This window comes from Leptonychotes weddellii, chromosome 8 (genome assembly GCF_054177405.1).
Source record: "Leptonychotes weddellii isolate Sample4059 chromosome 8, ASM5417740v2, whole genome shotgun sequence".
NCBI lineage: Eukaryota > Metazoa > Chordata > Mammalia > Carnivora > Phocidae > Leptonychotes > Leptonychotes weddellii.
The window spans coordinates 51,832,444-51,848,249 of record NC_138376.1 but is presented as its reverse complement, the minus strand read 5'-3'; the positions used below and the strand labels follow the sequence as shown (position 1 = coordinate 51,848,249).

Here is a 15,806-nt window from a genome sequence, read left to right as displayed (position 1 = left end):
TGGCAGTTAGATTCTTACTCTCCAGGAAGGAAATAGAAAACATCTTCTCTGGCATTTCAAGAAGTGTAAGGAATCTAAGATTTTATCCTACTTGCAAGCTAACAAGCTAGCCGGCCACAATTTCATGGGTGCTGGAAGACAGGAGACTTCTAGGTCAGAGACAAAGGGCTTTGTTACTTATAGCACAGCAAGCAGCATGAGCTGCATGATCACAGCAGTTCCCCTTGTCCTTATTCCCCCAAGTTCCCTGGGGGTGACACACAGGCAAGCCCTAGTGGATGCTATGCATACAGTGTGTTTTAGGTCACAATAGAGGAAACTCTAAGCTTAGGAAACCTTAATCTTTTATAAGGGGCTATAAGAAAACCTGTCTAATCTTTGAACTAGAGACAGACATTATCTTTATTATACTGTATAGTAAACAAATCTAGCTTCTGCTCCAGACAGACAAACTATCTATATCTTCCAAAGCTCCTCACTTATACAAACATCCTTAAAAAGTTAGTTTGGAACAGAAGTCCTTCAGTGTCTCTGCTCACAAGATATACAGAAACGTTGAGAAACCATGAAGAATTATTTTCAACAATATATAGAATAAAATCTCAGATTCTTCACATTTCTTGACACATGGAATCTGACCAACCCAATACATCTATAATAGATATTATATGGATCTATTATAATAGATAAGATCTAAAGACAACTGACTTCAAAGATTCCTTAGCAAACGGCTCACCAGCATCACCCTATGCAAAGATCAAAGTGACAAGTCCCAGGTATGCTCTCAGAACTTCCAATTAACTTTCCTTTCGGTCATGTATATACAACTGAGGACTATCAGACACCAGAAGAAAGCTCCTACCATGCAAGTTAGAGACCAAAAGAAAAAAGAAAAAAAAAAAAAAACCTTAAAAGCCTATCAATACCATTCTTAGAGAAAACATATTGCATTTCATGAAACAAGAAAATGTTGCTATGATAGAGGAACACTCAGAAAACAAGAGCATTTGGATTTTAAGAGAAAAGGAGAAGGGATCAAAGGTAAGGAGGAAAACAAGGAGGAAAGAGAGGAGGAAGACAGAGGGAAAGGTAAAAAAAAGGAGAAACAACAAAAGCAAAAAGCTCATAAAGGGATTAAAGTAGGAGAAATAAGTACAATAGAAAGTACAGAAGACAGAAAAAATGGAAAAAAATGAGAGAAAAAAAAAACACAACTAAAAATTAAGAGAACCAGTGATGATGATCCACTATTTGAATGACGGAAGTTCCAGAAAGAAAGAACAGAGAAAATAGATAGGTGAAAATCATTAACAAAATAAGAAAATTTCCCAGAACTGAAGAACATGTTTCCAGATTATAAGGGCCCAGTGAGTACTCAGAGACCCAAGGTACATCATTATGTGCCATCAGAACACTAGAAACAAAGAGAAGGATTCTACAAGATTCCTAAAAGGGGAAAAGGGTCATATAGAGAGTGAACAATCAGAATGGCTTTGGAATTCTCAACAGTAATGCTACAAACCAAAAGACAATGGAACAATATTTTCAGAATTCTGAAGAAAAGAAAGTCCCAACCTAGAATTCTATACTTAGCTAAACTTTCAAACAAGAGGAGAATAAAGACATTTTTAGACATGGAAGGTTTCAAAAAGTTCCTATGCCACTTTTCTCAACAAGATATTGAAATAGGCTCCACCAAAATGAGAATAAACCAAGAAAGAAAAACAGGTGTTAGTAAATAGATATACTGTGGAAGAGAGGCAAAGGGAATCCCTACGAAGATGGTGAAGGAAGATTCCAAAGAATCTCCTGCCTTATAGAACATGACTAATAAATATTGGATTGTGAGCCTCAACAAATAGGTATGTTGAGGTCTGTCATCTGAAAGATCCTTACTGCCATGGTACCATTTTATCCTAAGAATAAACGGTTAGGGCGCCTGGGTGGCTCAGTCGTTAAGCATCTGCCTTCAGCTCGGGTCATGATCCCAGGGTCCTGGCATCGAGCCCTGCATCGGGCTCCCTGCTCTGCGGGAAGCGTGCTTCTCCCTCTCCCACTCCCCCTGCTTGTGCTCCCTCTCTTGCTGTGTCTCTCTCTGTCAAATAAATAAATAAAATCTTTTAAAAAAGAAAAAAAGAATAAACACTTGGCCAGACTCGTTTCACTGCTTGATTTGTCAAGGGTGAACTGATGAAGTTTCTTTCCTATTGACTAGATCATGAGAGGGCAGTCTTTTTACTGCACAGTTTTCTGCTTTGACCTACTCCTGAGAGTTGAAGGAGGAAAAGTTTAATGTTGTTTAGATGTAAATCAGCCTATTCCATGTGTTGGATATCTAATACTTCATCACATTACAACCTTACCAGAAGTCCTGAATGTGGTGAGCTCTAAATTTCACACAATTCACTCCTGACCTTGCCCACTAACTTCCCCAAAGGGAAGTCTTAAAACTTTATCTATACAGAAACATACTATAACCCAAAGACTCTACTTAGCTTTTCTTCTGGGAGTCTTCTTTTAACAGTAGTGATACTGCACCTTTTTTATACACTGGGTTTGTACTTACTACTCAGTTTTTCCAGACTAAACCAGGTATATACTTGGGTAACATTCACAGGTGATAAAACTATTCAGAAAGCAAAAGAATGATTAACACAAAAATTAGGAGGGGTATACAGGAGCCTTTTATGGTACTAGTAATATTCTATTTCTTAAATGAAGGGTTGAGTATTTGGGTACTCATTTTATTATTTAATAAAATAATATGTTATATAATCTTCAAAAATGTATGACACATTTCACACAAAAATTTTAAGTATTTATTGTACAGTTACTCTGTGCCATGCATTGTTCTAAGCTAAGTAGATCAAACCAAGGAAAACAAAAAAGACCACTTACCCTGCCCTCATCTAATTCTGTAAATTATATCTGTGCTGAGCATGACAGAGGATAGAGTGCTATGTTATCTTACGAGGGTAAACCTAGTCTGTGAACTCAGGAAAGGCTTTGTGGACAATATAGCATTTGAGTTGAAACTGTAAAAAAGAGTTAGTCAAATGAAGATGGAAAGGAAGAGAATGTGAAGAAGAAGAAAAAGAAACTTCTTGAAGGTAAGGTCCATGTCTCACATATCTCTTACTTCATATAGCATTACGTACAGGGTCAGCACTTGTGGAGAAACTGGAACCCATGTACACTGTTGGTGGCAATGTAAAATGGTGTTGCCACTATGGAAAACAGTATGGAGGTTCCTCAAAAAATTAAAAATAGAGCTATGATATGATCCAGCAATTACACTTCTGGGCACTTATCTAGAAGAACTGAAAATAGGAACCCTGAAGACATATCTGCACTTTCATGTTCATTCCCACATTATTCACAATGGCCAAGTGGTGGAAACAACCTAGATGTCATCAGTAGATGAAAGGGTAAAGAAAATGAGTTATATAATAGAATATTTTTAACCTTAAAAAAAAGAAGAAAATTCTATACTACAACATATGGTGAACTGTGAGGACTTCTGCTAAGTGAAATAGGCCAAACACTATATGATTCTACTTATATGAGCAATCTAATAAAGTCACATTTATCAAAGAAAGTAGAATGGTGGTTACTAGGGGCTGTGAGGAGGGAGAAATGAGGAACTGCTATTCAATGGTACAGAGTTTGAGTCATCCAAGGTTAAAAAGTTCTAGAGATCTGCTGACAACAATATGCATACAGTTAGCAACACTGTACTATACACTTAATTTGCTGAGGGTAGATTTCATGTTATTTGCTTTTTAACAAACACACATACAAAAGAATAAGTGCTTTACTCTGAAGTGTTAATATGTTAATATCCCATGCTAATTTATTTAGAGAAAAGTCCTGAGGTTTTAGTCCTAAGGTAAATACTAATCTTCCTAACATTCTGCAATTGGGGCTGGGATGCCCAACTACCATAGTTGATCTGGTTACAGACCTTTAATTAATCCCTGTTTTCAGGCCCATTCTTACTTCCCTTCATCTGCTGTACCTTCCTGAAATCCCTGAAGGAAGGTGTCCCAAAAGGCAGTACAGCGCTCACTTCTGTTTTCCGTCCTGCAAAAACTTATTGAACTATTTTGCTATTCCTTTCTGTGTTTTATATTGCTACTACCAAAGAGTCTTAGAAACAAAAAGACCCAAACATACGTGTATAGTCTGTTTATTGTCTTAAATCTGAAACCTTCTCTGCTTTTTAATATTTATTAGATGATAACCTCCATCCATGAGGTTGGGAACCACATATATCTTTTTCATTGCTTTAATTTAGGAGTGAGTACTACGTCTTACACATAATGGGCTCTCAGCAAGTATTTATCAAAAACTTGAACTTTCACCTAACTTCTTAATTTAGTGCCCTAACTCCTTGTTGAAAGAACTCTGTTTTCACTTTGCCTATCAGTTATCTGCTAACCCAAACATCAGATCTACACTTTTAGAGACCTGTGATAGAGGCCTACAAACACTTATATTAAGTCATGATAATTTATATTTCATATTTTATTCCTATCACCATCTTGCATTTCCATTTCCTTTGGTTAAAGAGCTGGCATTGATATCTGTTATTTATTTTGTGAACAAGTGAGCATTCATTCAACTGTAACTTAATTAAGCTTACTAAAATACTGGGAACTAAGAGATATGAACATAAATAAGAACCCTGCCCTTGTTTTCAGAGTTCCCAATCTAGTTTGAATAGAAACATTCAAGCAAATAATTGCACTACAATGTGATAATCTCTTAACTCCCTATTTTGGAGGCCAAAGCAAATGCCAATGTAATGATCACTATCTGTTATGCCAGGTAAAAAGACAAATAATGGCAGTGACAGAAAGAAACTACTGAATCTAGGTAAAGCAAAATGGAGGCTTATAACATCAAATGGACTCAAGTTTCATAAGTTATGCAGAGTTTATTGAAAGCTCTAACTCTATGGTGAGTTTTTCCTTCATGATTATTGAGGTTATTCAGTTACTGTTAACAGTAATGGATTAGTGACATAAAATGAATTGTCTCTAGCTGTGTATTTCTTTACATTTTCCTCATTTTTAAAAGGCATTCTTCTTTAATGATTCTTGATGTTTGATTGTATTATAATAAAATAAATAATAAAAATTATAACATGCTAAGAGGTACAAGATATTTATAGAAAGTGCTATGAAACATAGCAGAGAGGGGCGCCTGGGCGGCTCAGTCATTAAGCGTCTGCCTTCCACTCAGGTCATGATCCCAGAGTCCTGGGATCGAGCCCTGCATCGGGCTCCCTGCTTGGTGGGAAGCCTGCTTCTCCCTCCCCCACTCCCCCTGCTTGTGTTCCCTCTCTCTCTCTGTCAAATAAATAAATAAAATCTTTAAAAAAAGAAACATAGCAGAGAAAACTTTCAACTGGGAGTTACCTATGGCTTAAAAAAGGAGATAATGAGGTAGGGAAAACATGCACATAATATGAGGTAAGTTAGAACCCAACAAATTTGAGAAAATGGAAGTGGTTTTATAGGGAGACCACAAGGAGATGGTGGGAAATAAAGTTAGACATGTAGGATAGGGTCAAATCATGAAAAATCTTAACAATTCAGCAAAACTGTCAAAATATTTCAGTGGGTTTCACAGGAAGCCCCTGAAAAGCTGGTGGCTGGGAAAAGCTTAAGGAGACAACTAATAGGGGAAAAACAGATGATTCTTCTATGTCAAAATATTTGAAGCTGTATTTCAAGTGGCCAATTTACTACTGCCAAGGCAAAGTAACTGGGACAACCCCTCCTTACTTTGATAGCTAGCCTTTATTTCCAGCTCTCCTTTTTTCTTGATATTAATTTGTTCTTAACTGCTATCACGTTTATAAAAGCACTGGGTGGTGGTACGTAGGAATACATGTACACACAAAGAATTTTATCCAGAATAGATGGCCTTAGAAAAACTCTGGCCAAATACAAATAACTGGAAATTACTTTATTTTTCTGAAATTTCTTTTTTGTTCAACCAGGGTTGATTTCTTATTAGTCCAAATGCTTATCTAGTTGTGAAACTTCTACCAAAGTGGAGAGTATATGTATGTGTGTGTGTATGTGTGTGTATGTGTGTGTGTATATGTGTCTGTGTGTATATATATATATTTTAAAGCAATAAGACGTTCTCCAAACATTATTGTTTGAGGTTTTATGCAATTTTCCCTTTCTCCTCATAAATAGCAGTCTTATAGAAGAACTACATAAAAATTTTTCCAAAGAGGACATCAAAATGGCCAATAAGCATATGAAAAGATGCTAATCAACAACACATAAGGAAAATGCTAATTTAATCAGGGAAATGCTAAGCAACAACACAAGGAGGTATCACCTTACATGTATTGCAATGCCTATTATCAAGAAGACAAGAGCCAACAGATGCTAACAAGGATGTGGTGAAACCCTATACACTGTTGGTGGCAATGTACATTGGTCTGACCACTACGGAAAACAATATGGAGGTTCCTTAAAAAATTAAAAATAGATCTGCCATACGATCCAGCAATTCCACTTCTTGGGTATATAGCTAAAGGAAATGAAAACAAGATTTCAAAGAGATAAATGCACTCCTATGTTTACTGCAGCATTATTCACTATAGCCAAGATATGGAAATGATGAATGAATGGATAAAAAAGATGTGGTGTGTATATATATACACACACACATATATATACAGTGGAATGACATTCAGCTGTTAGAAAGGAGACTATCTTGTTGCCATTTACAACAACATGGATAGACCTTGAGCACATTATGCTAAGTGAGATAGGTCAGAAAAATAAAAAATGATGTATATCACTTATTTGTAGACTCTAAAAAAGTTAAACTCGTAAAAAACAGTAAAATGTGGTTAATAGAAGTGAGGGAGTGGAGAGATAAGATTGATGTTGTTTAAGAGTACAAACCTGCAAGGAGCAGTAAATAAGCCATAGAAATCTACTGCACAGTATAATAAATATAGGCAACAATACGGGGCTACAATTATGTAATGTCAATAAATATTGCTACAACAACAACCACAATAAGTAAATGTATCAAAGTAACACATGGTATACCTTAAATTTACACATTATATATTAAGCTTATTCACTAAAAAAAAAGAAAAACAAAAAAGTAGCAGTTTTATTTTACTACTACTACTAACTACCATCTATAGAGCACTTACTACGTGCAAGGCACTGTGCTTTATGTATATTGTTAGTAATCCTTTAGGCAATTTTATAGGGCAGGGATTAATATATCTATTTTAGAGATACCATGGCTCTGATAATTTAAATAATTTACCCAGAAGCAAATGCCACTGCTGTATGCCCCCAGAGCCTCTGTTTGGTCTTCTATGTCAGAGTGATAAAGTAGTTTCAATATAGGTATGCAGTTCACTCTTACACATATCACAGAACCCTTACACTAGAGTAAGAAGTAGCTGTCTCATTGGGGAAGAAAAGACTCAAAGGAGGTATAAAAAGGTTAAACCATATCACTGAGCTATCCTGTATATAAGTAAGGCTAATTCTTGAGAATTGAGAAAGAAAAGGCATATAAATGGTTGCTGGGCAACTCCTTCTTCATGACTATCTTTAAATCAAGTTGGTTCTGAGATCCTAAAGTCCAGCTTATTTCAGTTTTTTAAGATCTGGGGCAATTTGGGATAGAAACAGAGGGCATGACAAAGGGAACCAATATTTACTGAGCATTATACCAGGTCTCTTTACCTAATTTTCTCATTTAATTTTCACAAACACACTGTAACACTGTAAGACAGGGATTATTTTCCATTCACTAATTAGGTAATAACTGATTATTTCCATTCACTCAGAAAAAGTGAATAATTTGCTTAAGACCAAACAGCTAGTAAGTGGCAAAACGAGACTTGCTAGTGAGCGGCAGAACAAATCCAAATTCAAACACTATCTACAGATTAAGTTAGTTTTACAAGCACAGAAATTCAAGTGTAGGCACTTAGATTTCCTTGATAAGTTATAAATTCAGGGGTCTTTTGTGAGGTCTCTTCTTCCCTTTGGATATTTCTCTTCTTGCCCTTGGTAAGAAATATCTTTATTAATTAAAAAAAAATTTTAATTTACTTATTAACACGAGATGTTATCCTATGTACTTACTATGCTGTACAATTATATAATCACAGGAAAACATCAAATTAACTTTATCATAACTTTCAGCTCTTTACATTAAATGGTTCACAAATAGCATAGTAAATGAGACAAAATGTGACTGTTTCTCATTCTTTCTCACATTATGAGAAGTCAAATAATAATATTTTACATGTATACAGCCCTTTACAGTTTGCTGAGAACTTTCACTTATTTAACATCCAACCACCTTGTAAAGCAGGTAACACACTTACCAGATGAGAAACTGAAGCTCAGAGAGGTTAACTGAGTTTTCCAAGGTAACATAAAAGGAAGCTGGTATCCTGATTCCAAGTCACTACTTTGTTAACTACAACAGAGCTGTATCTCTGAATATACAAACTTCTAAAATACCTAAGATATACCTATAGTCATCTCTAAATCACAGGCGACCCAGATCAATACCACAATGGTAACTAGATTTGTCTTGTCTTGCCAGAAACTTAATTAAGACCTTCCTTTTTTATGTTGGATAGTCATTTCAATTTTATAAACACTTTCCCTCTCATGTTACCATAAAAATGAAAATGCTATTTACTTGTTTTCGACATTTGGAATCAACCCAGAGACAGAGCACATTAAGATTTAACTACAAAAAAACAAAAAAAAAACCACACACACAAAAAAACAAAACACACACACACACACACAAAAAAAACAAAACAAAACAAACAAAAAAAAAGATTTAACTACAGTTACAAAACAGAATTTGAATGTTAGCAACCTTGTTATTATAAAAGAAAGGATATACTTAACAGGTTGAAAGGTGGAGGAAAAGAGAAAATTTGAAAAAAGAGGCAAGATTCTTTATATCCTTACATTACAAATATTGGCTAAAATAGGAAACAGAAGTTTAAACAATATATTATTTAACAGTAACTTCAAAGTCAAAGAAAGATATGGGAATAATGGTATCTCTTAAAAAGTAGGGGGAAGGGAGGGAGGAAATAGTTTATGATTCAGTTGCATTCATCATACCAGGAAGTGAAAATGTCTGTATAAAGGAAAACATTAGAACTAGAGAAATAGTTAAAAGTGGATGCATCTAAAAAAGTAACTATGTTTTCATGACAAATCTTTCAGGACTAATAGATTTTTTAACTATTTGTATTATTTTCGTAAAATTATTTTTTCAGAAAAAAGGGATGGGTGGATATTAATAAGCAAATGAAACAATATATGTTTCCTTTAAAAATACTATCACTATTAGAAATGGGGAGTTGTTATTTGAACTTTTTATCAAAATTGTACATAGGGCTCTAACATGTCAAACTGGGGCCAGTTTCTTAGAACAAGCAATGACTTCTTTGTTGTAGAAGTCTGTGAATATTCTTATTAATCAATTTTCAACAGCCCTATAAATACTCATTGTCTTTTATGACTGATGCTATTGTAGATGACAGCTATTTCCTGACTCAAACCCCTCACTGTCAGCACAATTTCATGCTGGAAATAATTTAAATGTGTTGCAATAAGCTGTATAATACCATCTAATTCCTACCGCATCTAACCTGCCTTTCTGCAACTCACAGACAAAATCATTACTTTCTTTCTTCTTATACAAGGTTTTCAGAAATATACATAAAGTGTAGGAATTATGGTAAAATACAGTACTGGAAAGAAAAGATCTTGAGGTGATAGTACAAATCAAACAAGAAAAATAGGATATGTAATAGAGAAAATCCAAGCCCCTAAAAGAAGTGAATTTTTAAGAAACAGAGGTAAAAAGAGAACACACAGGATAAAGAAAAACTCCCCCAATATGAATATATTTATGTTATCAAGGATGAGTCTAGAAATCAATGATATGTATTAAAATAAAGTCAGCCAAATTCATAGGAGTAACTTCTGGAAGCAGAAAATTTTGGGAAGGATAACTTTTCCTAACAAATTTACTAATATTAAAAAGATACATACTCTGGGAACTCTTAAATACTATTTTAAAATGAAACAAACTTGAAGGAAGTAGGACATAAAAAGAGAACCGAATCAATATCTCTAAGACTGGAATAAATTTGCTGCCTTCTTTGCATGTATGAGCTAGCGCGCTCTCTCATTCTCTCTCTCTCCTTTTTTCAAGATTGCTGGTGAAGTAAAACTCACCTGGGCATGAGAACATTATTTTGGATGTACCATGCCTGTGAGCCTTAATAAGTCACCAACTCCATCAACCAATGTCCTCTATAATTTTCATATGAACTTAAAACATTTAACATGATAGGCTATTATGGGGTACACTGGCAGGAAACACAACTGAAATACCAGATTTACATTATCATAGAGATGTTCAGAGGATGAAACAAGAACCTATGGAACACTACACACATATAAAAGATAATCATGCTGGGAATGGTACTGGGATGGGGAAAGTAGCATATCTCATAATCGGTTAAGGGTCATTTGTAAAAATCCACACATATTAGTGTATACTACAAACAAGAAAAATAAGATATTCTAAATTAGAGAAAAACAAAATACACTGATACAACATTAGGATAAAAAAAGGTCTTCAGAAATTATATTAGGTATTACATTTTAGACATGACAGGCAAAAGTTTGCTGATTTGAAAAAGTATGAAAGAAATTATATTTTTCTTCTTCTGTTCAAAATCTAGTTCTTGTGCTTTCCATTTTGGCTGTATAATTAACTGAAAAACTATGCGACCTCTTAAAAATATTCTTGTATAATGCTATAAAAATACACACATAAATAATGTTTTCACATACAAACTAAAAATCATATATTATGGAATTTTATTGCTTTTCAAACCCAGGCTTCTCTTTCATTATTTTTTTTAATTTAATTTTTTTTTTTAAAGATTTTATTTATTTGACAGAGAGAGATACAGCGAGAGAGGGAACACAAGCAGGGGGAGTGGGAGAGGGAGAAGCAGGCTTCCCGCCGAGCAGGGAGCCCGATGCGGGGCATGATCCCAGGACCCTGGGACCATGACCTGAGCCGAAGGCAGATGCTTAACGACTGAGCCACCCAGGCGCCCCCCCAGGCTTCTCTTTTAAAGACTGATGTCTGCTATAAACTATTTTTAAAAGATACTTCCTTCCACACAGTCGTAAATTATCAGACAATGGACATTTCACAGTCAATACTACAAAGTTAATAGTATTAGAAGCTGAAATAGCAACAATGACTAAATCTGGATTTACAACTAATTAAAAACAAACCGAAATCACAGTGTCCAGGAAAAAGCACTTAAAAAGAAAGTACTCTATTTGGGTATTTCTGAAATACTATTTGTCATAATGTTAAAATAACATTACTCTGTAAATGGCATTAATTACATGTAATATTTCTGTCATACAAATAATCTAGAAAGATCTCAAGCAACTTAACTTTACATCTCAAGGTACTAGAAGCATAAACTAAGCCCAAAGTTAGCAGAAGGAAGGGAATAACAAAGATCAGAGTGGAAATAAATGAAATAGAGACTAGAAAGACAATAGAAAAGTTCAATGAAACTAAGTGATGGTTTTTTGAAAAGATAAACAAAATCAACAAACCTTTAGCTAGAATATGAAAAAAAATGATTCAAATAAATATAATTATAAATGAAAGACACTACAACTAATACCACAAAAATACAAAGGATAAGAACAATTAATGCCAACAAATTAAATACACTAGAAATGGATAAATTTCTAGAAACATACAACCTTACCAAGACTAAATCATGAAGAAACAAAATCTGAACAGATCAATAAGAGATTGAATCAGTAATCAAAAATCTCCCAACAAATAAAAACCCAAGACCAGATGACTTCACTGGTGAATTCTTTTTTTTTTTTAAAGATTTTATTTATTTATTTGACAGAGAGAGAGAGACAGCGAAGAGGGAACACAAGCAGGGGGAGAGGGAGAGGGAGAAGCAGACTCCCTGCCAATCAGGGAGCCCGATGCGGGGCTCGATCCCAGGACCTGGAATCATGACCTGAGCCGAAGGCAGACGCTTAACGACTGAGCCACCCAGGCGCCCCTTCACTGGTGAATTCTACCAAACACTTAGATTTGAATGAATACTAATCCTTCTCAAATTTTTCCAAAAAATTGACCAGGAAGGAATACTTTCAAAATCATTTTAAAAGGCCAGCACTAACACTGATACGGAAGGCAGACAAATACACTACAAGAAAAGAAGAATTACTGGCCACTACCCCTGGAACACTGATGCAAAAACCTCAACAAAATACTAACAGACCAAATTCAAGAGTACTTTAAAGGGATCATTTAGTATGGCCAAGAGATTTATCCCTGGGATGCAAGGATAATTTGACATATGCAAATAAACATGATATACCATATTAACAGAATGAAGAATAAAAATCATATGATCATTTCAGTAGATGCAGAAAAAGCATTTGACCAAAGTCAACATATTTTCATGATAAAAACTTCAATAAAGTAGGTAAAGAAGAAATGTACCTCAACATAATAAAGGCTGTATAGGACAAGCCCACAGCTAACATCATACCCAATGGTGAAAAGTTAAAATCTTTCCTCTAAAGTTAGAAACAAGGGCACCCATTCTCACCACTTCTATTCAACATAGTACTGGAAGTCCTAGCAATAGCAATTTGGCAATAAAATGAAATTACAGGCATCCAAATAGGAAAAGAAGAAGTAAAATTATTTGTGTGCAGATGACATAATCTAAAGACTCCACCAAAAAGCTGTTAGATCAACAAATGCAGTAAAGTTGCAGGATACAAAATCAACATACAAAAATCAGTTGCTTGTCTATATACTAACAATGAACTTTTCAAAAGAGAAATCAAGAAAGCAATCCCATCACTGTGTTATTTATCTGAAACTAATATAACATTATATGTCAACTATACTTCAATAAAAAATAAATAAAAGGTAATTGTTCTGTGCATGTTTATTTCATAAATGTAAAATCACTCAATTATTTAAAAACAGGAAAAATTCCATTTACAACAGCATCGAAAATAATAAAATACTTAGGAATAAATTTAACCAAGGAAATAAAAACGTGTATATTAAAAACTATGACACTGATGAAAGAAATTGAAGAAGACACAAATAAAAGGAGAGATATCCTGTGTTCTTAGATTGGAAGAATTAATATTGTTAAAATGTCCACACTACCCCAAGTAAACAGATTCGATACAATCTTTATCAAAATTCCAATGGCATTTTTCACAGAAATAGAAAAAATTATCCTAAATTCATATGAAACCACAAAAGACTCTGAATGGCCACAGCAATCTTAAGAAAAAATGAACAAAGCTAGAGACATCACACCTCCTGATTTCAAGGCTATAATATTACTATTAAAAGGCTACAGTAATCAAAACACTATGATAATGACATAAAACATGTACACAGGCCAATGGAAGAGAATAGAGCCTAGAAATAAACCTATACACACATGATCAACTAATCTTTGACAATGTACCAAAAACATATAATGGGGAAAGAACAGTCTCTTAATAGTGCTGAGAAAATTAGATATCTACATGCAAAAGAATGAAACTACACCCCTATCTTACATCACTCACAGAAATTAACTCAAATTGATTTAAAGACTTAAATTTAAGACCCAAAACCATGAAACTCCTAGAAGAAAACATAGGAGAAAAGGTCCTTGACATTCATCTTGTAAATGATTCTTCGGATTTGACCCCAAAAGCAAAGGTAAAAATAAACAAGTGGGATTATGTCAAACTACAAAGCTTCTGCAGAGTAAAGGAAATCATCAATAAAATTAAAAGACAACCTATCAAAAGTGGAAAAATATTTGAAAAAATCATATATATCTAAGGAGATTAATATCCAAAAAAGAACTCACATAGCTCAACAGCAAAAAAAGTCTGATTAAAAAATTGGCAGAAGTTCTGAATAGACATTTTTTTAAGAAGATATACAGATGACTGACAGGTGCATATAAAAAGGTGCTCAACATCACTATCACCAGGGAAAATGTAAATCAAAACCACAAAGATGGGGCGCCTGGGTGGCTCAGTTAGTTAAGCATCCAGCTCTTGGTTTAGGCTTAGATCATGATCTCAGGGTTGTGAAGATTGAGCCCCATGTCCTGCTCTAAGCTCAGAGGGGAGTCTGCTTGAGATTCTCTCTCTCCTCCCTCTATCCCTCCCCGGGCTCACTCCATGCATGGGTGCACTCTCTCTCAAATAAATAAATAAATAAATAAATCTTAAAAAAACACCACACACACACACAAAGAAATATTTGCTTATACCTGTTAGAACTGTTATTTTCAAAATGTCAAAATATAACAAGTACTGGTGAAGGCATGGAGAAAAGGGAACCCTTGTGACTGTTGGTGGGAGTGAAAATTGGTGCAGCCACTATAGAAAACTGTATGGAGGCTCCTCAAGAAATTAAAGTTACAACTACCATAATGATCCAGCTCATGGGTATATGTTTGAAAGAAATGAAGTGAGTATCTCGAAAAGAAATCTGCACTACCATGTTCACTGCAGCATTATTCACAATATCCAAGATATGGAAATAACCTAAGCATCTGTCAGCAGATGAGTTTATTAAGAAAATGTGGTCTCTCTCTCTCTCTCTCTCTCTCTCACACACACACACACACACAGAGGAAGGCAGGGAGGGAGGGAGAGAGAGAGATATCTTATTCAGCCATAAAGATGGAAATCTTGCCATTTGCAATGACATGGATGAACCTGGAGGGCATTACACTAAGTGAGATAAGTCAGACAGACAAAGACAGTGCATGGAATCACTTACATGTGGAAACAAAACAAAACAAAACAAAAAGTTGATTTCATAGAAACAGCAGAATTGTGCTTGCCAGGGGCCACGGGGTGAGAGAAATGGGGAGATATAGGTCAAATGGTACAAACTTTCAGTTATAAGCTCTAATGCACAGCATGGTGACTACATAAATAATAAAGTCTTGTATACTTAAATTTGCAAAGAGTAGATCTTAAGTGTTTTCACGACACACACCCAAAAGAGTGAACTATGTGAGGTGATGGATATGCTAATTATCTTGATTGTGGTAATTATTTCATAATGTATATATAACAAATAATTTGTATACTTTAAATATATACAATTCTATTTGTTAATTATTTCTCAATAAAGCTGAAAAAATAAAAAGGGAGCCCAGAAAAAAAGGTCTATTTTTTTCAACTGACAACTTTAGAAGATATACTAGGCAAGACATTTAGTCTAGTAGATTAAGGAAGTTCAAAAAGGGAGGGCCAAATCTGTCTTGCAATATTAATTATTTTAACCTCTATGTTTCATAGAAAGTAGACTTACAAAAGTCCAACTGACAATAAACTACACTTTAATATGTATGCCAGGCCAAAAAAAAAATACTGATTTTTTTTTTTAAAAAGGAAAGAATGTACATATTTTTGGTCATAAGCAATAAACCTCCCTTAGCATTTTGAGAGTCTTCAGGAAGATGGAATAAACTCTCCATTATGTAAAATTCATTAAAATCTATAAACCTAGCATTTTAGCACCCACAGGATGCTAAAAAGATAATCCTAAACACTTCAAATTCCCAGAATATTTTCTTCAGTTTTAAAATAGACTGAATTATGCTCAGCATAGCTTTAGTGTTAGGTATATTTTATTATTTATGA

General features: G+C 34.5%; 1 protein-coding gene across 7 annotated transcripts in view; it reads right to left on the bottom strand.

Annotated features, from left to right (window-relative positions):
- Nucleotides 1-15,806, bottom strand: part of FAM135A (family with sequence similarity 135 member A) — a 101,801-nt gene that overhangs the window by 76,846 nt on the left and 9,149 nt on the right. The window contains exon 1 of one of the 7 annotated variants that reach the window (XM_081828479.1): nucleotides 14,935-15,221. The exons of the other annotated variants lie outside the window; for them this stretch is intronic. The gene's annotated coding sequence lies outside the window, so the exon portion shown is untranslated. Of the gene's footprint in view, nucleotides 1-14,934; nucleotides 15,222-15,806 lie in introns of those variants that run through there. 7 annotated transcript variants of the gene reach the window in all.